Here is a 21400-nt window from a genome sequence, read left to right as displayed (position 1 = left end):
TATTTTTTTAATTGTGGTAAAGAATTACTTCCCGATATGGTTTAAATGAAATAATGAGAACTGACATTAATTACTATATACAATTTAGTTTATAAAATACATTAAAATAAATAGTGTTGAAACAATTGCCAATATGAAATTGGTTGAAACAAGCCTACATATTTTTTACAGTTTCATCCAATTTCAAATCTAACCACTGATTAATTAGTCGTGATATACAAACTTTAAACAATCAAATTTTATCCCATCATCCACATCCATTAGATATTGTGCTGCATTAAGTCGTCTCACCACCATTATAATGTGATGAATAATAATACACTTTCGGTATCAAATACATTGTTCGAGCTCATTGACTACCAATGGGACTCTCCTATGCTTTATATAGACATTTCACTCTCAAATGGACACGTTCAATGCATTATTACACCAAAATATCCATCGTTACGAGTTACGACCATACATCACTCCCTAATTTTCAAAAAATATTCTTTACACACTATAAACCTCTACCAACACTCTAATATATACATAGAAGACTGTCAACACACCACAATAACTCTCCAACATTCTAGAATTATTTAACTCAATCAATGCACCATCATTTTTTACATATTTGTAAAACACTATAACGCTTTTACAGTGTTTTCACTTTTCAAATTGGCATGACGTGAGACGTTCTTTGTGTCTCAATTAGTTGGAAGCTTCGAGAGTTGGTGTGAGAGTCTTGGTTCGAAACTTGGTTTAATGAAATCAAGAAAAAAAAAAGATATTTACAAGTTCAATCCCATGGTTTACTCTTTACTGTAAATGATTTTTGGTACGAATTTCTTTACTATAGTTCTCATACAATTTTATTATTTTATTTTATTTTATTTTTTTTTTCGAACGGTTAAATGTGCATCTTAATATTTCAACATGATCATGGCAAAAAGACAAAAAAACTCATAACAATTGTCATGAGTTCAACCTCATAGTATCATTACTTTTCTTTCTTCTTATTATTATTTTCTTTTAAGGTTAGATAAATACTCGGTGGTTTGAATCTCAGAAATTTTATAAAACACTAAAGAATAATGGGTAATTGGTTCTTCACCACTTTAAATAATTAAAAATTGTTTTATAATCACCTTAAAAACTCTCCAAATTACATTGCATAGGAAAAATGTCCGTAAATAAATGAATTTTCTGCATTTTTTTGATGCACCTATTTTGTACTCTTTGAAGTGGTTATGCCGAAATCGAATTAACATGATTTTCACTACATAAATTAATATATATAAAAAAAAAAATTATTATGATTTTGATATTGCCTCTAAGAATTACAAAACCATCTTTGAGACAAAATGGCCATCACTTATGCATATGCAACAAACATTCAGCTTTTCATTTGTAAAATCAATTTTAAAGGACAAAATAAGCATCCGTAAGGGGTATTTTTGTCCAAACAATAAGCTCAAAGAGTCATCACTTTAACACCAAAATTCCAACTTTTCAAAAGAAGATAATTTGTAACTTTCTAAATTCTAACTTTTCAAAAGAAGATAATTTGTAACTTTTGGTGAATTGAGGAATTTAATTAAAAAAAAAAAAAAAAAAAAAAAAAAAAAAAAAAAACCCCAATAGAGGGGGGGTAGTTTGCAATTTTTGATAATACAGTTGAGTTTAGTACAATTTGGCCTCTTCTTCAGTTATAGCAGTTTAAGCATAATTATTTCCAATTTTTATTTCACTGTAGATGACTTCTAACACAATTTGAGATCAACAATCACACGAGACATGAAACAATTTAGCTTGAAATCTTATCCACTACGTGAAAAGAAAAGAATTACACACACAACGCTTTTCTTCACACACTCAAGAGTGTTCTATCTCACAAAGTACAAACTAACACAATATTTTTCCACTGAAACTAAAGGTCAATAGTGCTTTACAAAACACTTACACAAAAAACACACAATTTCAGTCAGAGGATAGAGATCTGCAGCTTGTAGAGAGGGCTTCTGATCAGAGTATAATCAAGATGAAATGCTTCTAAACTGTCGGCACAATCACTTGCTTCAGTACAAGTGAGATTCCCTTGCTGTTGAAGATCAAAATCACCCAAAAATAGAGCTTTGAAACTTGGATGAGGGTTTGTCTGTTCAATTCGATCTTCACAGAATTTAAGGGGATGCAATTTTCAGTCCTAGATCTTTTATAAATCAACATATTAAGCTCTTTGAGATTTCTGCAAAAACATCTGTTTTAAATTGCAGCTGATATATATATATGTGCATGTATGAATGCACAGCCAATGATTACATTTCAAAATCGCTGTTAGAGATAACTGACTAAGGATAGGAATAGAGAAATGCAATGCCCTCAGAGGGAAAGAATTTCTACTGCTAGAAAGACTTAAAAAAGACCAGAATGCCTCTTTGGCTGAAAATAATTATCCTCTATAACAGAAAATGGACTCTTTCAAAGGTAATTTTTACTTCGAGTTTGTGATATGGGATCAAACCATTTTTGCCAACAAAAGAACAAATTAGAAAAACGAGGGGCAACCAAAACTAACATGGAATGAAGTGATAAGAAATGATTAAAAAAAAATTAGTTTAGTAGGAGATGTACCTTATGATAGAATAGAGTGGAAAAGGAATCCATGTGGCCGATCCTGATTGTAGGATAAAGGCAAGGATGACTCCTCCTCCTCCTCCTCCTCCTCCTCAAAAATGAAGGCTTGTAGATATGGGGCTAATATACTGCTTGGCGGTTGCTCTTATATGGGAACCTTAACTTCATATCAAAAGCAAAGAATAAAGTATGATCCATACTTTTTTATTAAAAACTGGGCTGATTTTGTGTAAATTAAGAACAAAATAAACATTCATCATACCTTAAATATCCTAATTTTTAGCAACTTCTTTATTCGTTTTTTTCCCCTTGAATAATTTTTAGCCAATTTCGTCACAAATCCAATGGAGCATGTACCAAGAAAAATGCTTTTAATCACCCATTCCAGGTGCATGCTCTTCACCTGACGCGGGAGAGATTAACAAATGGTTCTGGCTTCGTTTTGGGAGCATTCACGGCCAATTTAGGAGTTCCAAGCACGTTCCACAATAGTGTCTCATTCGCTGCTGCAGATGCAACTGTACACCCATCTGGACTCTGAAATGCATCCATAAAAAAAGGGGAGTGAAAAAAATAGAAAACCTATTATTCATAAAACAAGAACAGGACTAAAGCATATGATTTATTGATGACCCAACTCACCTGAGCCATATGAAGAACTCTTGATGTATGACCATAAAGATCTATAATCTTGACCATAGAAGGATACTTCCATAGGGTAAGTTGGTTATCATTGAAGCCATGAGAGCTCATAAGCTCACGTTCATGTTTGTTCCAAAGCAAGCAACAGACCTGTGAACTTGTATTTACTGAGTTCAGGCGTGATCCAGTGTGGGTGTTCCAAAACTTTATGCACTGGTCTCCTACCCCACCACCGGAGGCAAGCAGATTACTCTGGAAAGGACACCAGGAAAGAGCTTTCACAGCGGCTCTGTGGTCTTTTAGGCAGTGAATCCACCGATTGGCAGAATTTGTAGAGGTCATAGAGATATGCCATATGTAGAGGAGATTGTCATTCCCCCCACTTGCTAGTTGCTGGCCTGATGCAGACCATTTCAGTCCACAAACCTCTTGATGGTGTCCCCTATATGTTTCAACATTGTGGGATCATATTCTTACATCGTTGTTTATGATCAAACCGTCCATTCCCCCGGTTGTCAGGATGTGATTGTTCCAATCAAGTGAACCAACCCCTGAACAATGCCCGTCTCGCAAAGTCCTCAGCTGTTCAGAAAAACCAAGCAAATTAGAGTATAGGATGGAGAGGGGGGACCAGAAAAATGTGAGATATTATTTATTTTTTTGGCAATTATCGTAGACATAACAAGTCCAAATTGAGTTGTAATTTAAATTACTTGTTGTACAAGTCATCAAGTTCAACAGGGATTCCACAACTGGGAAGGAGTTCAAACTTACTTTACTTGAAGAGTTTGTGATGAAAAGGGTAAGGACACTACATTAGGAAGGAATATGAACAAGGTTGGACATTCTACACTTTCCATGTTAGTATACAATTTCCGTAGAATGAACCAAGGCTGAAGGAATTCGAAATCCGAGTCTGCCAACCTTGAACCGGTTCAGCTTCCTTGAACCTGTTCAAGATGTTCAAGTTTGAAACACTGCCAAACTTGAACCGGTTCAGCTTTCCTTGAACCGGTTCAAGACCTCCTGTTTGCAATACAACTTTAGTTTCCTTTTTCTAATTAATTTCCCAGTTGGTCTAGAATTGTACCAAATCCTATGCACGAAATTTACCTTATTTTCAGAGGAATTAGGTCATTCTATAATCTATATAAACCATGTTATATACATTGGTTTATTCACGGCTTTTACAATATAATTCAGATATTATTCAAAGCAAAATTGATTTGAATAATATCTTAGGAAGTTTATTTCTCTCAGAAAATCAAAATTGATTTTTCTGTTGTCTTCCTAGAACCCACATATATTCACCTAGTGAGTCTAGAGTTGTGGTGTTTGAATCCTGATCGTGATCATACAGTTATATTAACATCGATAAGACAAAGCAGATCTTCTTCTACATCATTCAGACAATTGAAGAACAGAAGTAAACGCAGTCACACTTTGGAAGGATTGGAGCATTCGCGGAGTGCTGTCTGATCTACCTACTACTCTTCTACAAATATCAAGTGTAAGCCTGAGATCAAGTTGCTGTTGGACAGGGAGTCGCAAAGCCAGAGGATCGTCAGCGGTTGGTGTGGTGTAGAACAATAGGGTGTGAGCCAGAGTTAAAGTTCACTATACTTTGTTCCAAGCATAGTGGATTAGTTTACTTTGGACTGCACAAGTCCACGAGGTTTTTCCTATAACAGTTGACGTATTTTATCAACTGGGGTTTCCTCGCTAAAATCCTAGTGTCGTCTCTAACTTTATACTTTGCTTTATTTTATCTGCATGTGATTAACTGTTTAATTGCTAAAATATAAAATAAGTAAAGTAGTTAAGGACACAGATCTGTTTTACAAAACCTAAAACTTTCCGGTTTACATTCCGCTGCGTAAGACTCACAATTTGGTATCTGAGCAGATTTCTAAGACTCACAATTTGGTATTAGAGCAGATTTCTATACACTGAGTTAATCCTTGTTGGAAAGTTTAGTTTTGTTGTGTTTTTCAAAAATTGTTTTCGACATCATGTCTTATGCGTTAAAAGAAGGTTGTTCTAATTAACGTGATCCTTTATTTGAAGGAAATAATTACAATTTTTGGAAATCAAAGATGAGAGCCTATTTACAAAATTCTGGTGGTAAAACTTGAGCAATAGTTGAGTCTGGCTATACACCTCCAACAGTAGATACAACTGTGGATGGTAAAATAGTCAAAGAGTTAAAAGATACTTTTGCTTTTACTGCTATTGAAACTGAGCGTAATGATGCTAATGGCAAAGCTTTATATTCAATTGTTAATTCTGTTGTTCCATTTGAATATGCTAGAATTTCTGATTGTAAAACTGCTAAAGAAGCTTGGAATATTTTACAGGTTACTCATGAAGGAACTTCAAAAGTGAAGTTGTCCAAAATTCAGTTGCTCTCTCATAAATTTGGCAAAACATCGTGATGAAAGAAGATGAATCCTTTTCTGATTTTTATTCTAGTCTTCTTGAAATAATTTCTGAATTGCGTCATTTAGGGAAAAAAGTTAGTGATAAAAAAATTTGTAAAAAAATCTTAAGGTCTTTACCTAAAAGATTCCAGATTAGGGTTGAAACCATCTCTGAACATTGGGATTTGACTACTTGTCAAGTTGATGAGATGGTAGGTTCACTAAAAACTTTTGAGATGCAGAATTTTGATTTAAATTAGAAGGAGAAAAATCTTGCTTTAAAATCTACACAGGTTGAGAATTTTGTGAATGATGACTCTGATGATGACATTGCATTCTTGTCAAGGCAATTCAGTCAGATTTTGCAAAGACAACAGAGGAGAAGGAATAACAACAAGGCTAATCCTCAAAATTTTGACAAAACGTCAAAGTTTAGATTTAATGAAAAGAAAGTAAAAGAATCAAAATAAACAGAATTTACTTGCTGGAATTGTGGTGGCAAAGGTCATGCAGCCAATGTTTTTCCTAGTCCTAGGAAAGAACAAAAGGATAGGAATAAAGGAAAAGCAATGAAAGTTTCTATGGTTGAAAATTCTACTTTATGTGATAGTAATTCTCCTCAAGATGATTCTAATGATTTTTCTTATGTCGCTTTTCTTGATAGGGATCCTCATGTCATTCATTTATCTGACTCTGACAGTTCAGATAACAAAGAAACTAAAGTTCATGATGAACAGGTTGAAGAGGCTGAAAAGGACGATGAAAGATTGAAGAAGATGGTCAAAGAAACTATTGAGACCAAACAGACAATCAATAAGCTAGCAAAGAAGCTTATCCAAGCAAAAGGAGAGAATGAAGATCTATAGAAACAGATTGCTGAAGGCAAACAAAAGGCTGTTGAAAGAGAGTCAGTCATCACTGAGCTTGAGAAACAGATCATCATTCTTGAGGATAAGGTAAGTATTGCTAACTCATTAAAGGAATGTCTTGCTTTGAAAAATGATTATCTTGAAATTGAGTTGAAATCTGAAAGAGATAAACTGAAAGGGTTTAATATGAGTCAAAACAGTTTGAATAAGATAATCAACATGGGTAAGGATGTGAATGATAAAACAGGGTTAGGATTTGTTAAATGTTCTCTTAGTAATTAAGATAAAATAACGTTTGTTAAACTTGCTATTATGCCTAAACCATGTTTGCCTGATGCATCACATTCTGCTATGTCTTATGTGCTTAAATTGTTGTATTGCACTTTTTGTGGGAAAAATGGACATAAGTATAACTCATGCCTTCATAGGAAAAAGAAAGATTTTTCTAAAATTGAGTCTCAAAATTTTCATGCTAAGAACAAGGTGCGTTCTAAAGGGAAAAAGAAATTGTCACCTAAGGTTTTTAGAACTGAAATTTTGCCTAAGAAAGAGGTAAAGAGAGAGAGAATTTCAGGAAGCGAGAGTGAGAGCTGTGTGGATCAAAAAGTCTGATTTGATCAATTATGTGCCTGTTGAGTCCTTGGAACAAGTTTCCAAGAGGACTTTACCCTCAAACTGAGTTCTACAAAATTCAATGATCATGGCATGTGTTTAAAACAAAAATTTTATTGCCATTGGATTATTTGTTAGGGTTTGGTTAGGGTTTGATTTTCTGATCATGATCTTCTTTGTATACATGTGAAAGTTCTTTTGAAGAATTTATGATCTATCTTTGAATGCAAATAGAGACACATGATAATTTGAATAAAAATAGATTCTTGGTTTGTAATCTATACAGTGAAAGATGATTTGCATTGTTTAGGGGATTTTTAGATTTGAATCTCTTAAGTTTATATACTTTTGTGCACTAGTCCATCCTTGACAAATTTGGTTGAAAATCTTTTGATCTGTTGACTAGGGTTTATTGTTCATAAAAGCTATAAAGGTTATTGTTTTAAAAAAAAATAGGAGCTAAAAACAAAAATAAAAAGATTGAAAAAAAATATTCAGCTTGAAAGAAAAGAAGGAAAAAAAAAAATGCTGAATAAATTGCTAAGGAAAAGGCTACCTATTGAGATTTGATTGAAAGCTCCCATTAAACTGTGAATTGAAGCGAAAAGTGGAGATAACTTGAGTTGGGGAATTGCTGACTACTCTTTAGAGTGAAAGCCGCCTTGCTTAAAAAAATTGCTCAAAACAATTTTATCTTGATGCTTTTTGATCAATAAGGTTTAGACAATGATCTGTTGAAATTTAACTGAAGATTAGATTGGATTTCACACACACACATGAACTTGCTAGATTAATTTCTAAACTTTTTAGTAAATTTTGCAAGTTTGATTTCATGTTGTGATTACTTTCTGAGATTTGAAATTATTTGAAAAGTTTGTGGAGTCAAATATTTGTTCTCTGAGATAATCTTAAAATTCTCTGAAAGGGTTTTGAATCGTGTGTTAACTGGATGATTTTAATGATTGGTGATTTTATTTTTAGTTGATTTATAAAAAAAAAAAAAAAAAAAAAAAATTGAAAAATTTTGAAAAATTCAACAAGATTTTGGTTTTTAGGTTGTTTTTGTTGCTAGTTATCACCAATGTGTCAAAAGTTTCTGGAATTGAAAAAGTTTTTCATAAATACACTGTAGTTTCAAGACTGGAGGTCTTGAACCGGTTCAATAAGGGATGAACCGGTTCAAGCATGTCATTTGGCCACGATCAAGTGACTGTCCATCTTGAACCGGTTCGAAATTGTAGAACCGGTTCAAGTCTTGTGCACCATAGTGCACTGCCCTTTTTGAACCGGTTCAAGAGGGCTGAACCGGTTCAAGAGCACGGGCTTTGGTTTTTTTAAACAAGCTTCTGGCCTCCTTTGTTTGCTACATCACTTCATCTCTCTTGCACTCTCTCACTCCTTCATACATACACATATATATACATCATATATATTACATCTTTGTCATCATTCCATGCTATAACATTGATCAGTACATGATACTTTGAGATTGATAACAAAGATTGAAGAAGTTGTGTGAAAGTTGAAAATTCAGAAATGGGTTTAATGAAGTTTGTGGAGTTTTGGTTTACAACTTAGAGGATTGGTTAATCTTTTGAGTTGATTGAAGATATTGAAGCTTGATTATACTTGGGGAAAGTATATTTGCATTGTGTTGATTGATTTTAGGGAGATTTGAAGATCAAAACAAGGTTTTCTATAAACACTTTTGGGGTTGCACATCAAGTGTTTGCTAAAATTCCTAAAAGAGTTACAAGCTTCAAAGTGAGAAATTTTCTAAAGAACATGCCTCCTAAATTGTCTAGAGAAGCTAAGGGAAAAGGAATTGAGTCATCTAGACCACCAAAGAGGTCTAGAACTGGCATCACCATTCAAGAACCTCAAGGCGGTTCTCAAGCTCTAAGCATGGCTTCTATTTGATATCCTTCAGTTTCTAGCACTGGAAGGATTGAATTTACAGCATCACATTTTTATAATGAAGAGGCTTGGAAAGTGTATAACTCTGTTTACAAGGATGGTCCAATAAAGACAGAAAGGAATGTGAATCTTCAGAAACTTTAAGACACCGCAGGATACAAGCTAGTGAATTACATTAAATCTAACAATTGGCTTTACTTCACTAAGCTTGGCAAAGGTAATTATTGTCCGACTATGATTAGCTATTTTTATGCTAATATTCGTGAAGTTCATGACACTTACTTCATTGTCTCTCTGTTTGAAGTTGATCATACTGTTGAAAAGGAGGATATTGAAACTATCCTTGGTCTTCAGGACAGTCGTCTTTTTAGTGGACATACTCTGCCTTTGACAGTCTCGGGTCCTGATTTTTCCCGGATTGTTCCAAAGATATGTGTGCCGAACTCTTCACTGAACCGAGATAGTATTCCAGCTCGATTTCTGACAGATGAAGCTGCTTTCTTCAATCTGTTTGCTATGGCAAATCTGGGCTACTTTGGGAAGAAGACGAACTCTCTCTTGAGCGCTCACAAGTGCTTCATTTTCTTGCTAATAATGAGTATATTATGCTTGGAGAGTCTATTGTGCAGCTTATGATAGCTCATTACAAGAAAAACTCACGCAAGTACTCTTCTCCCTTTCCGATGATTTTCATGGAAATTCTGAAAAAGAAGAATGTGCCAATTCCTCTAAGGGCTAATCATAAGCCTATCATGACTGAATTGGATCCTCGAGCTTTGAACAAATCAAAGACTGCTAGGGAGAATGCTAGAAAGACAAGGAGATCTGTTGATGAGGGGCCATCACAAGTTTCAGATATTTCTCAGCTATTTTCTCCGAAAGGAATTTTCATGAAAACTGATGCCAACCTCATGTATTCCCATTTACTTCAACATAAGAATTCATTATTTGAGAAGATGATGGTTGAGATCCGAGATCTCAAATTACAGGTCGCTCAGTTGAGAGGACAGCCATCTGAGGTTCCAGATGAGGATGTCTACAGGCCTGTGCCTCCAGATCCGTTTCTACAAGCTGAAGATAAGGGAGATGATGAAGATGAGGCTGAGTATACGCGGAGGATGAGGATGCAGAAGAGAGTGGTGAAGAGGATGCAGAAGAGAGTAATGAAGACTAGAGATAATGTTTCTTATCTTTGAGTAGTTGAGGAGACATGGTGCTGCTTTTATTTGATTGCTTATCATGCATCCTGACATTATGTTTTGTTTAATTATTGCACCACTTGTCTATGGTTTTGGATATTCTGAGAATATGCTTTCTTAGACTTTATTATGCTTATCTGAATTGTGCTTTAATTGACTTCTTTGAATTGGACTTTACTGTTCTAGTATTATTTTCACTCCTTTGTCAATTTGTTACAAAAAGGGGGAGTCCACCTGTCAATATCTAAAATGGGGGGAAGAAATAATTGGATATTTACTTCAGGGGGAGTTTTTAAGTTTTTATTTATTAAACTTCACTGGTAGTTGTTGCTTAATAGTGTGCATGAAACAGGTCAAGTTTTGAATCCAAGAAGAACAGTGTTCCTATTACCTTCAAGCAAATCATGCAATTTACTTTTCTGTTTTGGGTAGATTGCAAATATTGTTTTTAGGGTTTTGTCACGAAATTGCCAAAGGGGGAGATTGTGAGATATTATTTATTTTTTTGGCAATTATCATAGACATAACAAGTCCAAGTTGAGTTGTAATTTAAATTACTTGTTCTACAAGTCATCAAGTTCAACAGGGATTCCACAACTGGGAAGGAGTTCAAACTTACCTTACTTGAAGAGTTTGTGATGAAAAGGGTAAGGACACTACATTAGGAAGGAATATGAACAAGGTTGGGCATTTTACATTTTCCATGTTAGTATACAATTTCCGTAGAATGAACCAAGGCTGAAGGAATTCGAAATCCGAGTCTGCCAACCTTGAACCGGTTCAGCTTCCTTGAACCGGTTCAAGATGTTCAAGTTTGAAACACTGCCAAACTTGAACCGGTTTAGCTTTCCTTGAACCGGTTCAAGACCTTCTGTTTGCAATACAACTTTAATTTCCTTTTTCTAATTAATTTCCCAGTTAGTCTAGAATTGTACCAAATCCTATGCACAAAATTTACCTTATTTTCAGAGGGATTAGGTCATTCTATAATCTATATAAACCATGTCATATACATTGGTTTATTCACGGCTTTTACAATATAATTCAGATATTATTCAAAGCCTTAGGAAGTTTATTTCTCTCAGAAAATCAAAATTGATTTTTCTGTTGTCTTAGAACCCACATATATTCACCTAGTGAGTCTAGAGTTGTGGTGTTTGAATCCTGATCGTGATCATACAGTTGTATTAACATCAATCAGACAAAGCAGATCTTCTTCTACATCATTCAGACAATTGAAGAACAGAAGTAATCTCAGTCACACTTTGGAAGGATTGGAGCATTCGCGGAGTGCTGTCTGATCTACCTGCTACTCTTCTACAAATATCAAGTGTAAGCCTGAGATCAAGTTGCTGTTGGACGGGGAGTCGCAAAGCCAGAGGATCATCAGCAGTTGGTGTGGTGTAGAACGATAGGGTGTGAGCCAGAGTCAAAGTTCAGTATACTTTGTTCCAAGCATAGTGGATTGGTTTACTTTGGATTGCACAAGTCCATGAGGTTTTTCCTATAACAATTGACGTATTTTATCAACGGGGGTTTCCTCGCTAAAATCCTGGTGTCATCTCTAACTTTATACTTTGCTTTATTTTATCTGCATGTGATTAACTGTTTAATTGCTAAAATATAAAATAAGTAAAGTAGTTAAGGATACATATCTGTTTTACAAAACCTAAAACTTTCCGGTTTACATTCCACTGCGTACGACTCACAAAAAATTACAAAGCTAATGCCTAGATCACGATAAATGTGACAATTTGCAATAAATACATTTCATTTCACTCCAAAATAAAGAATATAAAACTCATAGTTCTACAAATACCGTTTTCTAAAATATAGGCCAACTTTACAAGCCGCATAATCCACCAAACAAGTCCACTTTATGCATTATATCAATATAATAAAGTATTCAATGATACATGCCTTATTCAACCTTGCAGTTCACCACTATACCTGACTTGGTTCTCTTCCAAACTAAATAGAAGTTTATCAAAAGTTAAATCGGATATAAACAATGCATCGTGTTGCATGTAAATATACTTTTTTTCTTTTAGTTTTTCTTTTTCCACAAAAAATGCAGTTTTTTTATTTTATTTTATTTTATTTTATTTATAGAGAAACGTTCAAAAGACCAATCTTTCCTTAATTAGCACCTAAATATCATGGATAACATGAGTTCATGAAATAACAAAGACCTCTTTTCCTGGAAAATAAGAGGATGAATGTTTGTTCCACTAACTTCTCAGGGTGTGAGTATGCATATTCTTTATTGTTAGCCTTTTTCCTCTGGTTTAAATTTTCTTTCACTGAGATTGCAGTTTGAATCTTATTATATATGATCCCATTATTAGTAATATAATGTTACTTGCCCAAAAAGGACACACATAAAAAAAAACAAAAAAACATTAACAACAAATACAGGAGTTTCTTACATCTAGCCAAAAAAAATTTGTCATCCTTTTTTTTTTTTTTTTTTCACAGAACAACATTCAAATAGAATGCCAACTTTTCACCATGCATCATCTAATTACTTACAATAATAAAACAAAGCATGAATGATCGATAAAATATAAAAAAGAAAACACACTTTAAAGAAAACTCTTACCATCTGACTAGATGAAGAAAACCACAGCTGGATGTGGGAATTATTTAAACCAACAGCAAGATGTACTCCATCCGGTGCCCATCTGACACTTGTCACAGGTCCAATTTCTTCATCTGTCACAAGAAGTTCAGAAGTAGACCCATTAGCAGCATTCCACAAATATACTGAATTCCCAACAGCGATAGCGACAATGTTACTGCTACTCCAATCCAGTAAATTCAAATTAAAGTCATCTAAGAGCTTAGGAGCATCAAGAGTCCTTTCTGAAGACTGTTAAATTACCAAACAAACACATGTCAACAAGAAAGCAATCGATCTAAAAGAAGCTACCACTACATATGCAACCAAAAAAAAAAAAAGGCAGAGAGGAAGATATAAACACCACAAATCAGAATGAGAGTTTAGCAACAAGAAGAAAAAAAGGGAAAGAAAGAAAACCCACTTGGGGAATATATCTCCTAGACTTAGTGGGTTTGGATTGGTGAACGGATGAGAATGACTCTTGATAACTATCTACTAGAGGAGGCGGTTTGTTCTTAAAAGCAAGGATCCTTGTTCTGTGAATCTTTTAGATTAGGGCGGGGGAGGATCCAGGAAACCCCAAAGAAGTTAGATTGTGAATCTTTTGGTCATTCTACCGAATCTTGCTCCTCTAAGCCCACTACTAAGCATAAACAAAAATGGAGAATGAAGGAGAATTTGTCTCCTAGACCTAATTTGAATGAGTGCAAGGGAGTTATAAAGGAAAAAGGGAGAAGTGTTGTGGATCCTCCCAATGAGGAATTGAGAAAGGAGAGCTCTAAAATGGCTATACCTATTGCTTCATTGTCAAACATATTTGAATCCCCCTCTTCTTTTAAGGTATCTTCAATTGCAACCCCTGAAGAGTTAAAGAGCTGTGATTGCATGTCTCAAGAGATTATGGGGCCTATTGATTATGAGGTCCAAGGGCCATCTCCCGAAAAAGAAGAGCCCAAAGCAGGGTATTATGATATCAATTCTTTAGCCAAGAGTGTGTCCTGAACCTTATCGAGTGTGTTTCTCTGAATAAGGAAAGGACTACTACAATAGATCGATATAGATCCAAATTTTAACGAATAAATATATATATATATATGTGTGTTTTTCTCTGAATCTTCATGTTGAATCCACTATACAGGAAAATCCAAACCAATAAACCCACAGGACTATGAATTAAAAAATCATCTAATCATGTAAAAGATATAGTTGTGCAGAATGAATACAAGTAGAAGAAATAAACAATAAATTTCTGAAAATTCATAATCATATAAAATAGACCACCTAAAATATGCTAAAGAAACCCTATGTGACAAAAGATCAGAATCCTAGAAATTAATGGTAACATCATCCACAAAATTCTAAAAAGATTGCAAACAACACTCAACCGTCTAAACAAATAGAAAAATTCAAACATAAGAAGAAGAAACCCTAGTTCACAGTAAATCCAAGAAATTCACGAACACATAAACCACAGAAATGAAATCACAAGGAATTCCATACAAGGCTAAATGTTGATGCAAGCAGATGGAAATACATACGTTTTCACGCGACTTTTTCCTTCGAAGTTTTTGATCGGAGAGAGGAAATCGCAACATTTTCGTACCAATTCCTGCATCCAAAAAACAAGTTTAAGAAACAGAACATATACAGATAATATATAAATATATGATATATCAAAATTGTATAGAAAGAGTAGAAATCCAGTAAAACAAGAACTAGACTAAAAGTTAGAGAGAGAGAAGAAGAGCGTTACCGAACGAATTGTGACTAGAGATTTTTTGCGATTTGTGAGTAGGGTATTTCGGGAAATCTGGCAACGGCTATATAAACACAACTGTGAATTTGTGCCGAAGCGGTTGAACAGCTATGAACCGGTTTTGATTTGAGGTCAACGGTCAACCCAACCTGTTTACATTTAAAGTATTATTATTATTATTATTATTATTATTATTATTATTATTATTATAAACTCTGTTGATTTTATTATTATTATTATTAAGTAATGCTAAAAATTATCAATATTGAAGTGATTTCATTGTAAAAACAGCTTAAAATATTATAAAATAAAATTGTTTGAGATGGTCAAATGTGATAATTTAATTTGTTCAAATAAAATCAAAAGAGGAAATTTAAAATTTTAATGGTGTGATTTAGTGCAAATGACTTTTGGTACCAATTTTTTATTACAATTCTCATACAAATTTTTTTAATTTTTTTTTCAAACGGTTAAATATGCATCTTAATATTTAAACATGATCACGACAAAAAGACAAAACTAATAACAATTGTCATGAGCTAAACATCATAATATTATTACTTTTTTCTTTTCTTTTCTTTTCTTTTTAAGGTTAGATAAATACTCATAGGTTCGAATCCCTTCGGTCTTCTTCGAAATAAAGAGAGTTTATACCAATAAACCCTTTTTTCTTTTTGTTGAGATTTTTGTATCCATGAATGTCATATGACTAAGGTTAACCCTATTCCAATAGCTTTTCTAGTTTAACCATATTGTTATCCTGTGTAGAATTTAAATAATAGAATTAAAAATTAAAACAATTTGGAGGATACACCATAATCCAAAAGAGAAAGAATGCCAACTTAATTTGTGCTTAAAGAGAAGAGCTTTCTCTCCTATCCGCTTCGTGGGGAGAAAAAATTCAGTATGTGCAACGGACGCATTCGAACCGTCCATGTATATGTATTATACACGCGGTAATGAACGATTGGATGTGCCCCGTGCAACAGGCGCAATGAAAATTTTCTCCTCGGTGAGGCTATTCAAGCCTCTTATTGTATTTTACACAATTAGGGTCATTTGGAAAGGGTCTTGAGAGAATCCTTCATATGTCTAAGCTCCTTGAAGGGTTGACATGTACTCTCATGCCTTTTCCATTGTGCTTGGAAGAGCTGCATTTCTTCTTAGTTCCACCTCTTGAAACCCTACTCATAGAGTTTGTTGTTTTGCTAATTGAATCATTAATTTGATTGATGTGGTTGTCTAGCTTCATCTTTGGGTACATGATCAATGTGCAGAGGGCTGAAACATATTTTGTACAGCCAGTGAAGTTGACGCAGTTGGACTGTTAAGGGATAAAGGAGGGTGATGGATGTTTGGAGAGTGATGGAGAGAGGTCAACTGTTTAGTTTGTGATTCTCTAAGTCGACGAAGGTACCAAAGGATGGGCGATGGGAGAAAATATATAATACGTGGTATCTCGCCCAATGCACAATCATGTCTTTTATTTATTTATTTTTGTTCTTTCAAAAACTACACATTTCTCGTATATTAAGACGAATTGAGAATCATTGGGGGTACCAAGTGTACATTCCCTCAAGTATTGTATACTTTCTCGGGTTATTGCATTGGGATACCTCATGTAAATATACTATTGCTGCATGAGCACTCTGTTGAAATCAAAGTTCTAATGAAAAAGCTTTGCTATGGAATTTTCAAATATTTTTTAAAACATTAAGAGCAATGCATCAAAATTTATTCATTCACAAATAACTATGAATAATAAATCAATTTCACTTTGCAAAAAGAATGCTACATCAATATGAACAAGAGCAAATAACAATATATAAGTCAGAATTCAAGACAAAATAATCTAAACCATGCAATATTAACATAATAATAAAATTTAAAAATGAAAACAATAATAGTAAATTAAGTAAGTAAGAAAGAGCTAACTTGATAGAGAAAGTTGATACTCCTCTTCTTCGTGTGGGTGTTGGCAGCACTAATTAGCTCTAAGATTCAACATAATCAACTCGCAATAATGTCTCCTCACCACAGGAAGGCCATGTCAAGTCTATATATGTCTCGTTGCACATAAACTCATATAATACTCAAATACACGTATATGTAAGAATGAGTAGAGTAGAGTAGAGTAGAGTAAAGTAAAGTGGGATGAAAATTTTCTCAATCATACTTGGATACGTAATATGTAACCATTTTATAGCCTAAAAGTTTATAATGATGTGCCAACATTAAATATAGAATTTACTACAGTATTAAAATCATTATATTAAGTATAATTCTATATCTTCATCTTATTAATACGTATATCTTTTGCTCTTCAATTTTATTATCATGTATTAATTATTAGTAGCATGTGTATATCTATTGATTTGTTCCTGTGATATTGTTTTATAATGTCATTCCTCTTACTTATATTCTTTCATGTTGGGGGCAAGACATTTGATCAAAACACTAATATAGACACAAGTTAGGGCTATACATCCTAATTATCGATCTTAATTTTGAAGTATTGTAAGTTTAATACCCATGAGCACGTATCTCTATGACTTCTTTCAAATTTTCCAAGAGTCACCCCTTGCTAGTATTTGTTTCATGGTTTACTTTTCCTCTCTCAACGGTTGAAATATACAAGAAGTTATATGTCCTAAAAATAAAATGCAATACTTTAAAAAGGACAAGACTTGTGGTCTAATCATAAATACACAATACAAAATAAGAATAATAACTTTGTTTGTAATAAAATTCAATCACTCTCACTAATTTTCTTATTTATCAATTTCCTAATTTTATAATTACTTACTATTTGTATTTGTGATTGGACCACGGTTAGTAGGTAGGATGAAGGTGAATCGACAAGTCTTGTCTCCTTAAAAAATATAAAAAATAATAATAATAAGATTAGTTCTATTACTCTATAAATATCCGAGCTTCTAGAGGACTTAGGCATTAGTGCTACTTCGATTTGGATGGTACCTTTTTGCAGCCATGGATGGCTAGATGGACTTCAAACCAGGCACAGATCTACTGTCGACTCAGTGGAGGCAACCGCCTCGACTGAAATTTTTTGTTATTTCATTTTACACCCCTAAAGTTGTACTTTTTTGCATTTATGCCTGAATTTATTAAAAAACCCTCCATATAAATTTGCCCCCATATGGATTTCTAGATCCGTCCTTGATTCAAACTTCAGCTCTAGATGCACATACACACACAAACCAAAAAAAAAAAAATAAATAAAAATCAACTCATGAAGAGGATGTTGAAATTTACAATGTAAATTGAATGGCCTTCGAAGATCAAAGAACACTTAGAGATTTATTAGTTTCTCTGCAAAAAGTTGGTAATTTTGTGTTTTGGCCGAAAACTAACCTTTTTTACTTGAAGTTAAAATTGAAGAAAATGTAATTTAAACATTAAACTAATTTTTTTTTAAAATTTCAAAGCTTTAATTTCATGCAACCAATATGGTGTTAGATTAATTGTTATTTTTCTTATGCTGAAATGTCCATCACACCTAAGAGAAGATTGTGACACTGGTGGTTTCTTTTTGAAACTGATACCATATAATTAAATTTATCTACTTCTTAACTCTTCAGAGTAAATTTTTTTATTAAAATATCAAATTAATGAGCAATGTTCTGCTACAACTAATTAGTAATCAACAAACGTCTGTTGAAATTGGGCAGACACCCTTGAGCATTTTTCACAGTTTCTAGTTTTTTCTTGAAATGTATTATTTGTTAATTTCATCTCTCAAATCTCTCAATCTTTTCATCAATCAGGTTTTTGGGCCAAACTGGACTCCAACACCAACGCACAAGCCCAGTCCACCAGCTTGGAGGGCTGGGCCAAAATGGCCTGAGAACTAGCTTGGGATGACATAAAGCTTGATGGCCCGATAGCTAAACGCCAAAATTGATTATTTAGGTGTTTCATGCAAAAAATTTCAGTTCTTTTATTTTAAAGACAGGATTTTAAATTTTATTGGAAAAGGCTTAAAAAAAAAAAAAAAAAAAAAAAAAAGTCCAAATCCATGTGCATGAATTGCATGATCGCATTTGGTAAGCACAATACTCTTATGAAAAAAAAAAAAAAACAATAGTTTGATGAATATTAAATATATAACTTGTTGGTTTGATGTTTCAATTATGATTTTTTCCAAAATAAACCCATCACGTTTATGAATGAAAAAAATATATATATATGTAAATAATTGTGATATTAGAGGAAACTAATTTGGAGATTTTTTTAATTTCCAAATGGATGTTATTATGAAATCAGTGCAGTCTACATTAGATGAGGAGTGGACTCTCTTCTTGATCGTCCATCACAATAGGTGATGATCGTGATGTTGACGGCGGTGCCGATTTTTGAATTGACTAATATATAGACTGCTTTGTCTCTAAAAACGACACACCCCATTCAAACTTTTATAAATGCTACCCGAACCACTTTTTCAATATATGAAACATCTGCTATTATATGCAGCAATTCTCGATATTCCGCGGTACATAATTGGGGTAATCATCCATTTGTTGATTCAAGTTCAAATGAAATATCTATTAAATACGCTAACTTTAGAGTTATCAGTATCATCATTGCATTGTACTCTCCATTAAATCTGTGAACTCTCTTCTGGATTGCGTTACTCGATTATGTGTTGACACCCATTTTGGTAATCAGGGTTGGGCTTTAATTGGATGTAATATATAGGGCAAAGTTGTCATGGGCCAAGAGTACATGGGCTTGATAATTGATGGAAACAAGTATTTGGGCTGCACGAATATTGGGCTGTTTGATGGACTGATGGAAGCAGGCTTGAGAATGTGGATTCAAAGGACTGGATTACAATTATGATGGCATTAGTCCAGTAACAGGGCAAAGTTGTGATCGGATAGGAAGATTTTTAAGATGTTTTGAGACACTTTATTCAGATAAGATTTGTTTGGTTAGTTAGGGATTAATCTTTATCTAGGAATCTTAGTTTGAATTTAAAATTAGTAGAGAGTTTTATTGGAATTGGAATTCTTGTTGGTAGGAATTGGTTTACAATATTGTGTATAAATAAACAAAAGGGTACGCTGTACTAGAAGTCCAGCACCTTCAGAATCATTATTATTATTTATTTGCTTTCTCAAACTTTTTCAAGAATAGCATCCTTGCTATTTCTTCTATCTTTATATCTGTCTCTCTATCTTAAATCTCTCGATCTCTCTCCCTCTATTCTCATTCTTTCCCTTTCTCTTCTTGCTATATCTATTTTCTTCCCCTTTCTATTCTCTTGTTACGTTACTATAAATTGCTTACGGAAAGTCCTTTTAACTAAGGCATTTTTGAATCCAAAAGACGAATTTATTTGTTCTCTTTTTTCTCGCATCGTCTGAAAGTCAACTTTCTCAAAGGGACTAACGTTGACTATTTACAATCGAACTACATAAGTGGTTCTGGCACGCCCGGCTTACATCAAATTGAGATCGGCTCAATAAAGCCGATTTTAGGGTCAACATTTTTGACACGCCCAGTGGGACACCATTAGGTGAGCAAGTTATAGTAAAGATGCCTCCAAAGCTAAGAGGTTTGAAAGGAGTGAATACAGGAGATAATACTAACGAAGAAAATCCACAGATCGGCGTAGGCGATGATGCCGACTCATCTATTCCATCCGACGTCCCTTTGAGTCGGGTACTAGAATCAATTATGCAAAAAATTGATGCCCAGCAAGCACAGATCGGCAAGGTAAGATCCCAAATGGGAGAATCAAATCAGCTTCTGGTTGCTCAAATGAGGTCAATGATAGGGGAGTTAAACACTCAGTTAGAGAAGATGAATCAGAAACTTGAAACCAATGTACCGGCGAATCAAAGCCGACAAGATCAGGCTGAAGCGTCTCATGTCAATGAGTCCATTTTTCAGCGTTTGATGGCACCATTGGTTTATAGATCCCAAGGACCTCGAACAAGCACCATATTGCCAAGTGCAGGACTTGGTGTTACTGTAATACCCCTAGTTTTCAAAAGGATAAAATGGGAATTTAAATTTTAGATTTTGATTTTGATTTCATTTGTATTTAATTATATGACCTAGTTGTTTAAATTAATTGTTTTAATTGGTGAAATTATTTTATGTGTATTTGCTTAATTGCTTAATTATAATTTATGTGTTTAATTTAATTGTTGAATTGAAATTGTTTTAATTTAAATTATCTGATTAGTTTGTGGTTCTAACCGTAATTGTTTTATTTGTGAGTTAATTTAATTATTTGATTAATTTATGGTTTAAATGGATTATTTGTTTTATTTGGTATTATATATAGCGTAAATTTAGGGTTTTCTTTTGTGAGTTTTAGCCGTCACATGTTAGGATTTGAATTAGGGTTAGGGTTTTATAGACGTCTATATATATTTATGTTCTTTTACGTCTGTTAGGAAAAAAAAAAAAACCCTATTCACGAAATAGTATTTTTAGAGGAAAACAGAGAGAGTCTCGGAATATAATCTGTGAGGCTAAAGGAGGAAGACTGGAGGAAGAACAGAAGGGTTGCTTCTGGATGGAACCAAGAAGCAATAGAGGAAGGGAACTGTGAGCAGAGCAGAGGGGAAAAACACTTAGAGAATTCTGAAACTTAAACTTAGAGACGACGCTTAAGGTTTCACACAGAAATCTAAAGGCAAGTTTCATTCTCTCCTTCCTGTAAACTTGTGTTCTGTGCATTCTATATAGTCTCTAGGGTTAATTCA

General features: G+C 33.8%; 1 pseudogene; it reads right to left on the bottom strand.

The window, feature by feature from the left end:
• Nucleotides 1-1775: 1775 nt before the first annotated feature.
• Nucleotides 1776-15849, bottom strand: LOC132305206 (cell division cycle 20.2, cofactor of APC complex-like; annotated as a pseudogene).
• Nucleotides 15850-21400: the final 5551 nt, after the last annotated feature.

Source organism: Cornus florida, unplaced genomic scaffold (genome assembly GCF_030987335.1).
Source record: "Cornus florida cultivar Cherokee Brave unplaced genomic scaffold, ASM3098733v1 CherokeeBrave_3.0.0_Hap2_Chr04, whole genome shotgun sequence".
NCBI lineage: Eukaryota > Viridiplantae > Streptophyta > Magnoliopsida > Cornales > Cornaceae > Cornus > Cornus florida.
This window is presented reverse-complemented; position numbering and strand designations above follow the sequence as displayed.